The sequence below is a fragment of the Dioscorea cayenensis genome, chromosome 17 (assembly GCF_009730915.1).
Source record: "Dioscorea cayenensis subsp. rotundata cultivar TDr96_F1 chromosome 17, TDr96_F1_v2_PseudoChromosome.rev07_lg8_w22 25.fasta, whole genome shotgun sequence".
In the NCBI taxonomy this organism is placed as follows: Eukaryota; Viridiplantae; Streptophyta; class Magnoliopsida; order Dioscoreales; family Dioscoreaceae; genus Dioscorea; species Dioscorea cayenensis.
Genome location: NC_052487.1, coordinates 8,187,404 through 8,201,003, shown reverse-complemented (window position 1 = coordinate 8,201,003; position 13,600 = coordinate 8,187,404). Strand labels below are relative to the sequence as shown.

At 38.9% G+C, this 13,600-nt stretch overlaps 1 pseudogene; it reads right to left on the bottom strand.

Moving 5' to 3' along the window:
- Window positions 1–6,194: 6,194 nt before the first annotated feature.
- On the bottom strand, window positions 6,195–7,661 carry LOC120281100 (annotated as a pseudogene).
- Window positions 7,662–13,600: the final 5,939 nt, after the last annotated feature.

The window sequence follows — 13,600 nt, the reverse complement described above, 5'->3', positions numbered from 1 at the left end:
GGTTTTCAAAAAGTATGGTGTTACCATAGGGTTACTACCCCTTACCATCCTCAAACTAGCAACCAAATCGAAGAATCTAATTGGGAGTTGAAATGAATCTTAGAGAAAATGGTGACCCTTGGTAGGAAGGATTGGCAATAAAAATTAGACGATGCCCTTTGGGCATATAGAACAGGCTGCAAAACACTGTCGAGAACCTTACCATACCGCCTAGTCTATGGGAAAGTTTGTCATTTATTGGTTGAGTTGGAGTACTGAGCTTATTGGGCCACTAGGTTTCTAAATTTTGATTTAGTTGCCAAGAGAGACAAAAGGAAATTTCAATTAAATGAACTAGATAAGTGGCAGCAAATGTCTCATGAGAATTCCCATGGTTATAAAGAGCGTACAAAGATTTACCATGACAACTTGGTTATGCTAGGGCGTGAATTTCGTGAGGGGGATCACGTGTTACTTTTAAATTCTCACTTAAAATTTTTTTCGAGAGAAAACTTAAATCATGATGGTCAGTACCTTGTTGTATCACTCAAGTGTTTCCCAATGGAGCAATTGAGACTACACATCAAGAATATGGCACTTTTAAGATAAATGGTCAGTGGCTAAAGCATTATTTCTGTGACGCTCTTGATGAGAGTGGAGAAATTTTTCCATAAAACCTCATTGACATGCGCATTTTATGTATGCCAAGCTCATGACATTAAACAAGCAATTCTTGGGAGGCAACCCAAGCATTTCCATATTTTTGATTGAATTTGAGTCTTTAATTGTAATCTTGTAGTTTTTTTGAGTTAGTAATAAAATGTTTGGTGTGTCTTATCCTCTCATGGTTGGGTTGATTGATTGATCTCTTGAACACTTAGTTTGGTGCGCTCTAGGTCATACTTGTGCTTGTGCTTAACTACGAGAGTAGGGAAAACTCTGCTCCAATTTTTAGGACTGCTTACAGGCCACTTACGTCCGTTAGTTTGGTCGTAAGCTTCAAACAGAGAGCTTTATAGGCTACTATATGCAAGTAAGCTACCCTGTAAGGGGTTTCCAGAGAGTATTACAAGTGCATTTACATTCCATAAGTCCTGAGGGGCACAGTTCAGAGGTTCCTCATAGGCTGCTTATACCCATAAGATAGACCATAAGGTAATCCATCGCGCTTTACAGTCATATCAAAAACCCTTATGGCCCGTAACCTCCATGGGAGATGACCTCAGTTCTTTATGGGTGTCTTACGCCCGTAAGATAAACCATAAGCCTAAACCAGAAAACTTTACAGTTACGACTTACGCCCATAAGATAGACTTAAGTTATTTCTGTTGAAACTATTTTCACTATTCCTCATCTTTGATGGCCGTGTCTTCCTCCCCTTGCATCTTTGGGTGCTCTATTCATATTCCCGATCAACCCCAAGTGGGATCAACCTCTCCGCCTCACTTTTTGCCAAGTTGTTTTTCCTCTATGACTTTTGGGTTGAAGGTAGATTGGTTGTTCATATTATTCCATGTATCTCATTTATTTTCAATGTGGATTTGAGTGCCATTCTATTTTATGTGCCATTTCCATTATTTTACATGCATCATTTGTAAAATTTTGTGTTTTTGTGAACAATAGGGATCTTTACAGCCTAAGCTCAGTGCTTACGACCGTAAGTGTGTTGGAAAGTTCGAGGTTTCCAGAGGCTTACGGTCTTAAGACAACCCGTATGTGGGCCGTAAGCTCCTCTGATTTAGGAAAATTGCATATGATCTTGAACTAAACCATGGGTTTGTCTTATACAAGATGACTAAGACTAAATATACAACCTCTTCACCACAAAAAAGAGGCTAACATAAAATCTCAACATCCCAACAAGTATCTCCGTGACCGGTAAAGAAGGCACCCGGGAAAGAGTCCCACAAGTGAACCACGACCTTACCACCTCCCGTAACTGGAGAGATTACTCTATCCACTCCATGTTTCCGAGAGTGGCATGACCATTTGAAGATGAAGCAATTTGGCCAGTTTTGCATTGTGGATTGGCAAGTTTTGGAACAATTGGGACTGGATGAGGAAATTTGGGTGCTTTTTAGTACAGGGTGTGTGGAGTCAGCTATTTAGTATTGTCGAGGAGACGTATCATGCTGCTACACTTGAGGTTTTGAGTACTATTAAGATGCATCATCGTATGGCCAATTTTGATAAGGCAGGCTCTATACGATTTTAGTTATTAAGAGTCCAACAAGCTATGAGTTATATGGAATTTGCTTTGTTATTGGGGCTTTATGATAGTGAGTTCACCATAGCTAGGGAGTATGATTAGTTACTTACTTACTGACTGCCCCTAAGGGAGATTGCACCTGGGGTGTAGAATTATGAGCCTGGATTGACGAAGACTTTGTGCTTGTACAACCCTGCTTTGAGATATATATACATGCAGTGATGGTGCGGTCGTTTATCGGCCGAGCTGACTGTATAAGGGCTTTTGGGGAGATAGGAGCTACTCTATTTACATAGCTTGACTATGTGCCGGCCCCTTCATCTTGGATTTATGCTCACAGGGTTCTTAGTGCATCAGTTCCAGTACGCTCATTTGAGTTCTATTTTTCCCAGACTATATATCACAAGGCTCATTCAGGGCATGGGACTTACAAACCAACTCGAGGGACAGTTAATTATGGTACCACAACACCCTGAGGGATAGACAACCTCTGCTCCATAGGGATGATCATTTGACAGTGCTCTTGTTATATATTCACTTCTTATCTTAGTGGACTACCTTAAGTCTTGGGGTGATGATTTAGGTGAGGAGTAAGATGGCAAATTTGATAGTGATTCCTTGCCTCCATCTGCTACAACCAGCCGGAGGATGTTAGTTACTCCTCCTCAATATTGTTCTGATGTTCATCAGCTGTGGGTTGAGATTAGACAAATTCGAGAGGGCTAATAGGAGATTATAGTGGCCCAAACCTGATTCATGACCGACCTAGCCTATGTACTTGACTTGTTAGGCCATTTGACTGCTCCACCCTCTGCTCTGATCACCACCCCACCATCGACACAACCTATGACATCATAACCACCGACTGATCTTGAGCCATCATTTGACGCGACCAAGCATTGATTTTATTGTCTTTGTACTTTCATTTTCAGTATTTGTATTCACCATTTATGGGAATGGTTGACCCTGCCTAGTTTGTACTTATTTTCAGATTGTTAGTGGATTTTATTTCATGTTTTTTTATTTTATTTTTGTTGAGTTTTAATGCCTTCCCATGTACTTCACAGTACTTTATTGCAACATCCACCATCCTTAGTTACAAAGGGAATTCTCACTCGGTCATTTCTTGACCTTGAGTGACCGCCATGGTTAGGGCACTTCAACGGACATACTAAGCCGGTTCCAAGGATCAATGTACTCTCCAATTTGAACAGGGGAAGTACTCATTTTCCACTCTTCCCCTATTCTTCTTTACATTCTCTTCCATGAACATTGCCAAGAATGCTCCTCGAAAAGCTCCCTTAATGTCCTAGATAGTGGATGAAGCTTCAAAGGTGCTTGGATTGCTAGAGAAGAGCTTGAGATTTCTTCTCCTTTCTTCCATAAGCTTGATCGCCAAAAGCTCTATTATAAAAGGATGGCCAAAGGGTCATCAAGAAGATCCCAAAAAGCCTTAGCAATCGGGCATTTATAACTTTAAAATCGGGGGTCCTTACGGGTGCCATAGTTCTTGTAAGCTTGCCCACAAGACTTTTTCCTTGCAGATTACGAGTGCTACAATGCCCTAAGGGTACTGGTAAGCTTACTCATAAGTGTCTCTGCCTACAGCTTACTGGTGCTACAGTGCCTTGAGAAGTGTATAATTGAACAAGATTTTATACTATTTTATACACTTAATTAGCATGTATTAAGGTGTTTATTCGGAAGATGATGTTAAACATGGTGAAAAACGTGATTTCAAGTGACAGGCAGTGTATAATGAGGAGAGAAAGCCAAAAGAAGCAATTTTGAGCCAAAATGAATAAGATAGAGATCTCTCGACATCAACAACAAGGAAACAAGGTAAATAAAGCACCTTACGGCCAGATTTATGCCCGTAAGCCTCATCCAAAGAACCATGTTGGCATGCTTATGCCCTAAGAACAAGCATAATGACCAAACAAAGGGACTTATGGGCAGAACTTACATCCATAAACTTGATCATAAGGACCATCCAGAGGAGCTTATAAGAAGTAGAACTCGCCCGTAAAGGAGGTTGCAAGCGCTATCCTGAGAAGTTTACGATCTAATACTTAAGACCGTAGGTTGGACTATAACACCAAGACAGAATACATTACAGGTGTAGCTTATACACGTATGACACGTGACCCATCATCTCCAGCTCTTTAGGATCTTCTTCTTACGCCATCCAGCAAGGGGGAGAAGTTTTTCCACCATCTAGGGCACCATTGGAGCCGTCGAGGAGCATCCTTAAAGGTGTTTTTGAAAGCAAGGTAGTCTAACCCGACCAAGCCCAGGTGTCAGGGGTTGATGGGTTTGACCGGGTTGAACCAGGGTTAAACCTGAGGTCAATAATAAAATATTAAAAAATATATAATAATAATTAAGAATGATAAAAAACAATATAAGTTATATTTTAATAATTAAAAAACACAATTAATTTAATATGAGAATTAAAATTAAAATTTTATATATTTTCTTTGATTTAAAAATATCTGAAAGATAAATTTAATATTTAAAATTTTAGTTTTATTATATACTATCATTTATCATTGATTTTTAAAAAAATATAAAATACTAAAAAACCGTCTCCTTAGGGTTACATTGGGACACACAAAAACAAAACATAAATAATAAAAAAAACCACATGCTCTCTCTCTCTCTCTCTCTCTCTTTCTCCTTGACTTCCTCTCTTTTCCCTCTCCCTAACTTCTGCTTTCTCAACCCCCTATCTCTTCTCCCTGACTTACTTTCTCTCAGCCACACTCTCCCTAGTCTTCTCCTTGACGTCCTTTGTTTTTGTTTTTCTTGAAAAATTTATTTTTTTCAACCCGTTAATCGGACCGGGCCAACAGATTTTGGGGTAAACTAGCCGAATTACTGGGTTTTGGGCTGGTTTGCTTCAAAGGCAAGTTAATGTGTATAGTCGGACTAGCCTCATGGTCGGTTCTCAGTTTTCAAGTTGAACCAGTTAGGCAGGTCTGGGTTTAACAATATTGTATAAAAGATAGATGGAAATAGAGGGCGCACAGGCTGACATATGGCCTAGCCCAACCCGACAAAACCCACCGAGTCAGCTGACCGGTGGGAAGGGCCGAAAACCCATTACCTACCCGCACTATAGTAGGTCGGGTTACGAAAAACCCAACCCGGTGACCTTGTGGATCAACCGGGTCGAACCCGGTCAAACAGGGTGGGTTGAGACTTTTTTTAAAAAAAATTTTAGCAAAATTTTTTATTAAAACACCTAATTAGCATTTGCGGGGATTTGAACCCGCGACCTCCACATATTTAATGTGATGCTCTAACAAACTCATCCATAGTTTACAGATGGTTTACTATTATACAGACGCACACACAGATATATATATATATATATATATATATATATATATATGTGCGTAGTTGTTGGACATTAATTATTTATAAAAAAAAATATATTTGTTTATTCACTACAATAAATTTGGGTATTCTCTATGTTATTTTTCGCTATGTTGTCAATTTCGTAGATAAATATGTTCCATTTTCTATGATTTTGAGAATTTTGTAGGGCAAAATAAAGATTATGAGGCTCCAAATATTTTCCATCCGTGGGAAGATCATGGCCTACGAATGATTTTTAGTATCTACAATAAGTTTTTGTAGGTAAAGCAAAACATTTTTTTTCTATGAACTATATCATAGAGAAAGGATATTCTACTTTTTGCCATGAATTTTAAAAATTAGGTAATAGTTTGGTTTTCATCTAGGCACAAAACCATAGGTACACTTGTTCCATGATCTTCTTCTTGTTGATTATAAGTACCATCATGGAATTATCAAAAAGAGAAGATGACATGGTACGATTTCAGGCTGTACTCATCAACATAAGAAAAATGTCGTGTTTACGATTACATGGAATTATCAGGTTGCGCTCATACATGACACAATCAGAAAGCACTATGATCATTCGAGGCTGGGTATCACATAAATAATAGGAGAACATCCGGAAGAATTCTCCAAATTCTCATATGCTTAAGGTCCCACTGAGGTTTATATAGAATGCCGCCAGTTCTATTAGCCATGGTGACTGCAAAAGTTCCAAGTGCTCTGCTCTAATTTTTGTTTTGGAATTCCTACCATTGACAGATCAATGTATCTGCAAGGCACAGGAAGAAAGTAGTTCAGATTCCAGACAAGTCACATTGTAAACCAAATTCTGCATATTGAAGACAATGCTTACTTTATCATATTTCCTAAGAATCTTCCGAATTGCAATGGAGTTCATTGTTATATAATCTAGTAATAATCTTCCTTCTTTTAATCTTGATTTGTTGATCATCCATAAAACTTTGACGCAACCACCACAAATATCTCTGCAATCCAAAAGAATCAGAGGAACGGAGGAGCCACCTTACTCGTGAGATAAAACATCCTGCTATTTCTGAAGTCTCTTTCGCCAGTTCAGTAAAGAACATCTGATCGCACACTAAAAACCAAAATAGAAAAATTAAACATTCGAGGAAATAATGTCCGACTCATCAACATAAACAGAGAACAGATAGCTACTATCAAATGTCCTGTTTCACTTTAAGAGGACATATGAGCCAATTGATAGCCTCATATGGAAGTATACTATAGTATTGTGCATCATTTGTGTCTGCTAAGAAGGGTCTCATGAATATCATCTATTTAATGGTCAAAATACATTTGAAAATTAAATATGACTCAGATGGCTAAGCAAAATCACAATGAAAACAAGTCCATAATAACAAGTGCTTCTCACCTATGTAATATGAATAAAACAATAATTTTGTATGGCTAAAGCTATCAATTAAACAGTAACAGTAACATTAAAAGCTATAAAATTTCCAAATTTGTCACTAAACCTTATAAAAATTCACATAATATAAGAAACTATGCATGAACACAAACTCCATTCAAGGGAGCAACTGACACCAATATCAAGAAGAAACACAAAAAAACATAAAGCACTAATTGCATAGGTCAATCAAACATTAAAATCAATTAGCAAAACTCTAAAATTTCCAAGCTCGTCAATGATCCTACACAGCTAGCTAGCATTATTTTATCCAATCAAACTAAAAATACTCCAAGAAAACAGAGAACAAAATGTAAAGATTTAAATCACTGATCACAAAAGAAAAACAAGGAAACAAGAGCTTGAAAGAATACATGAACAAGACTCAGATTCAAAAGAACAAAGATCCAAAGGCCCATTCTTGCCAATCTCCTCCTCCTCCTTGTCATTGTGCCGCTGTGTCACACCGCAAACCCGACATTTCTTGAGAACCTTGTTGAGCCACTTATACTCGACATGCAAGCATTTATCAAGGAACCTTTCACGGTCCTTCCGAAGGTAGTCTGAGAATGCCTCCCCAAACTTCTTTACCGCAAAGAAGAAGGAGAAACAACAATGGCGGATCAATTTGTTGTGAATAATCATGACCTGGTCAAGTATAACCAAGTGCATATAGGCTTGTGTGACATTATGTGCGTGTATGTTTCAAATTCAGTTAGGAAGATTAGTGTTGATAATAACAGTAGGATAATGTTTATCTAAGAATGTTTAAAGTTTGTTAGGAATCAGTTAGCAGTTTGTTAGGCCATTGCTTATTTATATTCTAAAGTTTGTTAATGAAATTTGAGATGAATAATTGTTTTGGATAAAGTTGGAAGTCTTCTGTGTTTTTCTGTGTTCTTTTCTGTAGATTTTGGAAATAATCTAGCATCTGGTACTAGAGCAAAGTGTATGCCCAAATACCCGAGGTTTAAGTGGATGGCGATCACTACACAACAGGCAACGAAGGAAGGGAGTGTTTCGTTACATTACCCTATGCTGTCTTCTTCCAATTATTCCACTTGGGTGATCAGGATGGAAATGTTCATGGAGGCCCAAGGGATTTGGGGCACCATCGAACCTACGGCCGAGGTGACTGTAGAGAGGAAGAAAGACAAGATGGCACTGGCTTACATCTATCAAGCCGTTCCCGAGGGCGTGTTGTTGCAACTTGCCAAGAAGACGACGGCCAAAGAAGCATGGGAAAGCTTGAAGACAAGGTTTCTCGGGGTTGATCTAGTGAAAAAGGCAAGAATTCAAACCTTGATGAGTGAGTTAGAGGCTTTGCGAATGAAGGAAACTGAATCCATTGATGAGTTTGCTGGGAAGATAAGTGCCCTGGAAATCAAATTTAGTGGCATCGGGGCTGTCCTAGAGGATAACGGGCTTGTCAAAATTCTGCTTGATTCTGTACATGACAAGTATTTGCAGGTGGTCACTGCAATCAAGCAATTTTCTGATGTGGACACCATGCCATTTAAGGAAGAGATTGGAGGTCTCAAGGCATATGAGGAGCACACACAGAGACAGGGTGACATCAATAGTGATGGGCAACTTTTACTCACTCACGGAGGATAGCAAGCGAGGCAAAACACTTGCTGTGAGGACTCATCACTAAGTGGGAAGGGTCACAGTGCTGATATCTCAGATGGGTATGGCAGGGGTAGAAGACGTGGTAAGGGAGGCTGTGGTGGCACTAGTGCACCATGTCAGTCGGGTACCGGTGGTACTAGGAGCAGCAAAGATAAGAGCCACATCAAGTGTTTTAGCTGTAATAATATGGGAATCTCACACGCATCATGCATCGTGATGAGGAGGTGAATCTCACACGCACCCATGATGACGAGCCAACGCTATTACTGACCGTATGCATGAAGGACTTGCACACCATATTTTTGCTAAACGAAGACAATCTCATTCCTGAGTTATATTCATAGGATCAAATTCACAACAAGTCAGATGTGTGGTACGTGGATAATGGAGCTAGTAATCATATGACTGGGGAGCTGTCCATCTTTAAGGAATTAGATGAGCGCATTTGTGGCCAAGTGAGATTTGGAGATGGTTTGATAGTACAAATAAAGGGAAAGGCTCCATCCTGTTCCATTGCAAGAATGGCAAACAGTGGCTCCTACCAGAGGTATATTGTAATACCCTGAACCTTTGGATAATTACTGGAAAAATATATTTAGGGTATTACTACAGTTGCAGTAAGATTTTTCTACAGAGTAATCTTGTTGAGAAACCCCAAGTGGAAAGAATAAGGACCTAAGTGTAAAACTTTTTAAAAGATTTTGGGTTAAAGAATAAATGAAAAGGATGGACATGAAATGTTTATGGAAACCGAGAACTGAAAGGTAAGATGCAAGGGATCTTTTTAAAATGTTGTGTTATAACCTGGGGGCCGTTGGGTAATTTGAAAGGACCTTTTGAGAATACTATTTCATAATTCAAGGACCATTTCGGAGTTTTTCAGGGACTGTTTTGTAAGAAATTATGTTTTCAGGGACTAAAAGTGAATTTCGGCTGAAGAGTTAATTGAGAGAAAAATCTAGAGCTTGTGTTGTTCATCTTCTTCTCCACCATTTTGCTACAGTAACCCGAGAGTTAAAAAAAAAAATTTGAAGAAATGAGGAGAAAAATGGGAGATTTGAGGTGGAGGATTGGAGATCTTCGGAGAGAGTTCGCCGGGGTGATGGCTTGGCTTGGTAAGGACCTTTCATTGTGTTGTATTCGGCATGGATGTATGTATGCATGTATATATGTATATATTGGTTATTTGATGGAGAAAATGATAGATTTGAGTAGAAATAATCATGGTTTGTTGTTGATGGATGATGAATGCTTGAAGTTATTTGGAAAAATACTTGTATTTGTGATGAATCTAGCTTGAATGGAGGATGAGATTTTCGGTTTTCATCGTAGCAATACCATCGTAGCACCGAGATTAGGGTTTGGTTTAGTTAATTAAGTTGATTATTATGATGATTAAGGTGTTAATGATGATGGTTGGATTGGAATTGGTTGGGTTTAGCCAAATTGATTTGGTTGAGTTGAATTGAATTGATTGAGTTGAGTTTGATTTGGTTTAACCAAGTTCATTTAATTGAATCGAATCGGGTTTGGATGAGAATTGAATTGGTTGTGTTTAATTGAATTGATCCGGTCCGGATTTGATCAAATCAAGTTGAGTATGGTTGGACTTGAATGGTTTGGTTGAATTAAATTGGTTGAAGTTGATTTGGGTTTGGTTTAGATGTTGGGCTAAAGGTTTGGGCTGAACCAATTGGAAGAGAATTGGGTTCGGTTGAACCAAGCTGGTTCAACAGAATTTGTATAAGAATTAAGTTGGTTCAAGGCTAGTGGGTTTAATTAAACCTGGTTCAGTGAATTTGAGTTTGGTTCAGTGGAATTGAGGTTGGTTCAGAATGGTCTAGCCCAAATTGAGTTGGCTTAAGTGCAATTGGAGACCAATTTGATTATGCAAGGTCAGGTTTGAACCGATTGGAGTGAGTGGGCCCAATTAGAGAGTCGGTTATTGCTTTCATGTATTTTCTGTTGGGTTCAATTATGTTTTTAGTTGTCATAATTGTTTATTTATTTTATTATGTTATCCTGTTAGGTGTTGATTAGGCTTGGGAGGGAGTTCCAGGTCTAGCAAGAAACCCAAGGAGACCAGGTGAGTTGGTAGTGGCTATTATTTTAAATAAATAAATTATTATTATTATTTTGAAATAATTGTTTAATGGCTAGTATTTTGGAAATAAATGTTTAAGTATTTCATTTTATCATGTTTAATTGCGTATAAGGTCGAAATATACTTATATTTATTTTCCTACGATGTGCCATGATAACCGTATTGATACATCAGTTTTGTATAATTATACGTATTTATAAATAGTGAAAATACATGTATATGTGATTTAATTATTCAATTCTTGTATTTATTTTTGATGGGTATATATGCTTTGATTTGGAGTGATTTGCGAAACCATGTGAGCATATTAAAGATGTTTTATCGGCATTGTTAGTAGAATTGGTTTTCATTCCTGGTATAGGAATGGTATCGTGGATCTGGATCTTTACTGGTATTATACATTGTTATACTTTTGGCATTGGCTTTGTGGAAAATAATGGTTATTTCCGTGATGTGAATGCTTGTCCTGGATAAGGATCCTGTGATATGATTTATATCGATTGTATTATTGCTGTATCTACTTGATGGTTTGGACGGCGACGGCGGGCTAAGGCCCGACTACTGCAGTAGTGGGTCCCCACGGGCCGCCCCTTTAGAGGTGGCGTGGTGGACCCGAGTATTGATTTTCACGAGGGCCGCTCTGTGGGAGCGGAGAGCCCCGATCGGATATTCATCGGTAGCCGGGGTCACCGACCGCGAACCGATGGGTCAACGCTAGGGACATGAGTTCTTGACGGCTCAACCTCAACCGCTGCCACGGCGAAGGTTTAGAGAGTTTTTCTAGACCATGTTATGCTCGGGTGAGTGTTGGGTATTGTTTTTATATTGATTTTGAGATTTATGTTATTTTTTTGAATTGTGGTGAGGGGACGGTCACCGTCGCTCTTAGGAGGACAAATCCCTCACAAAATTTGTGTTTTTATGAGAAAAATCGATTTGATGCTCGATTTGTTGAATTTCGCTTTCAAAAAGCTCTTTAAAGTTGTATTTTTTTCTAAAGTACTCGGTATTTACTGAAAAGTTGGGAAAAATTATTTGAGAAATTGATTTTTTATATGCTTTACGTACGTTATATTTAATTATTTAAAAAAATTTTTGAGCCACTATCGACCAACCGAATGTGTCAGAAGTTGCAGGAGCAGTGACCCCTAGTAGATCACCGTTCGACTATAGAGCTAGTCAAGTTGAGTCCAGGATTGCAGTGAGTCCCATATCTTTCTTTCTATTTATTGTTGTCGTGATCTTGTAGCGGTTGTACCCGCAAATTTGAGTTATTGTATTCATGGTATTTATGTATTTGAACCTGTAGTTGGTGTAAAGTTGTAAATTGTGATTTGTAGGTCTGATTTTGTTTAAAGCAGGGTGTCAGTTTCCAGTTAAAAGGGAATTTTAACTGATGGGTGCCACATTTACCTCAGTAGAAGGGGTGGGTGTGACATATATTATATACCCAACTTGTGCAACAACATTATAAGTCTTGGTCAACTAACCGAAGAAGGCAGCAAAGTTGTTTTGCAAGGAGAATTCTTGTGGGTATATGACAGGAATGAGAAGCTGTTGATGAAGGTTAGTAGATCTAACAACGAATGTACAAGATCCTACTGGAGACTTGCAACCCAAAATGCTTGGCCGTAAGTCTTAATAACCTGGCATGGTTGTGGCATACTAGATTGAGACATTTGAATTTTTAGGCACTCAAGCTCATGTCTGAGAAAGAAATGGTTGTGGGGCTGCCAAAGATCGATCATCCGATGCAGTTTTGTGAAGGATGCTTGGTTGCTAAGAAAACAAGAATCATGTTTCCTCCACAAGCAAACTACAAAGCTGAGCGTCCACTGTAATTAGTGCATGCCGACTTGTGTGGGTCGATCACACCACAAACATGTGCTGGTAACAAGTACTTTTTGCTTTTAGTTCATGATTTTACCAGGATTATGTGGGAATATGTGATCAAATCAAAGAATGAGACATTTATTGCATTCATAAGATTCAAAGCATTGGTGGAGAACCAGATAAAACACAAGATCAAGATTTTGCTGACTGAACGAGAAGATGAATTCCTATCTCACGAGTTAAAAGAATTGTGCGAGAAATAAGGGATTGACAGGCAACTCACAGTTCCTTATACTCCCCAACAAAATGGAGTGGTGGAGAGAAGAAATCACACAGTGATGGCAACTGCTCGCAGCTTGCTTAAGAGCAAGATGATGCCAGGACAAATGTGGGAGAAGCAATGCGGCACGCGGTTTATAAACTTAATCGTGTGCTGACAAAAGCTGTAGTTGGTCAGACTCCATACGAAGCTTGGTCAAGGAAGAAGCCAAAAATTGGTCACTTGAGGGTTTTTGGTTGTGTAGGACATGTCAAAGTGCCCAGTGTGCAATTGAAGAAACTAGATGATCGGAGTATGCCCATGGTGTATTTGGGTGCAGAAGAAGGAAGTAAAGCCTATCGTATGTATGAGCCTCAGTCCAAGAAGTTGCACTTAAGCAGAGATGTATTTTTTAACGAAGAGAAAACATGGGAGTGGGGAGAGACAACTGATCGTGATCCACAAGAGTGGGTTATTTTTACTGGTGATGATTGTGCAGGTTCTCTGATGGGGATATGAATGCTGCAAACGCAGTGGTTTTATTACCGCATGATATGATAGCAACCCCAGTGACACCATCATCACCTACAACACCTAGAAGCTCCAACACATTTTCCTCTGAAAAAGAGTTTCCTAAATATCGCTCTCTCAGTAAAATTTATACGGAGACTGACGAAGTGCAACTCAATGATGAATTGTTCCTCCTAGTTTCTAAGGAACAAGCAATATACCAAGAAGCTGCAGAAGAGAAGGAGTGGCAAATGGTGATGCAGAAAGAGCTTA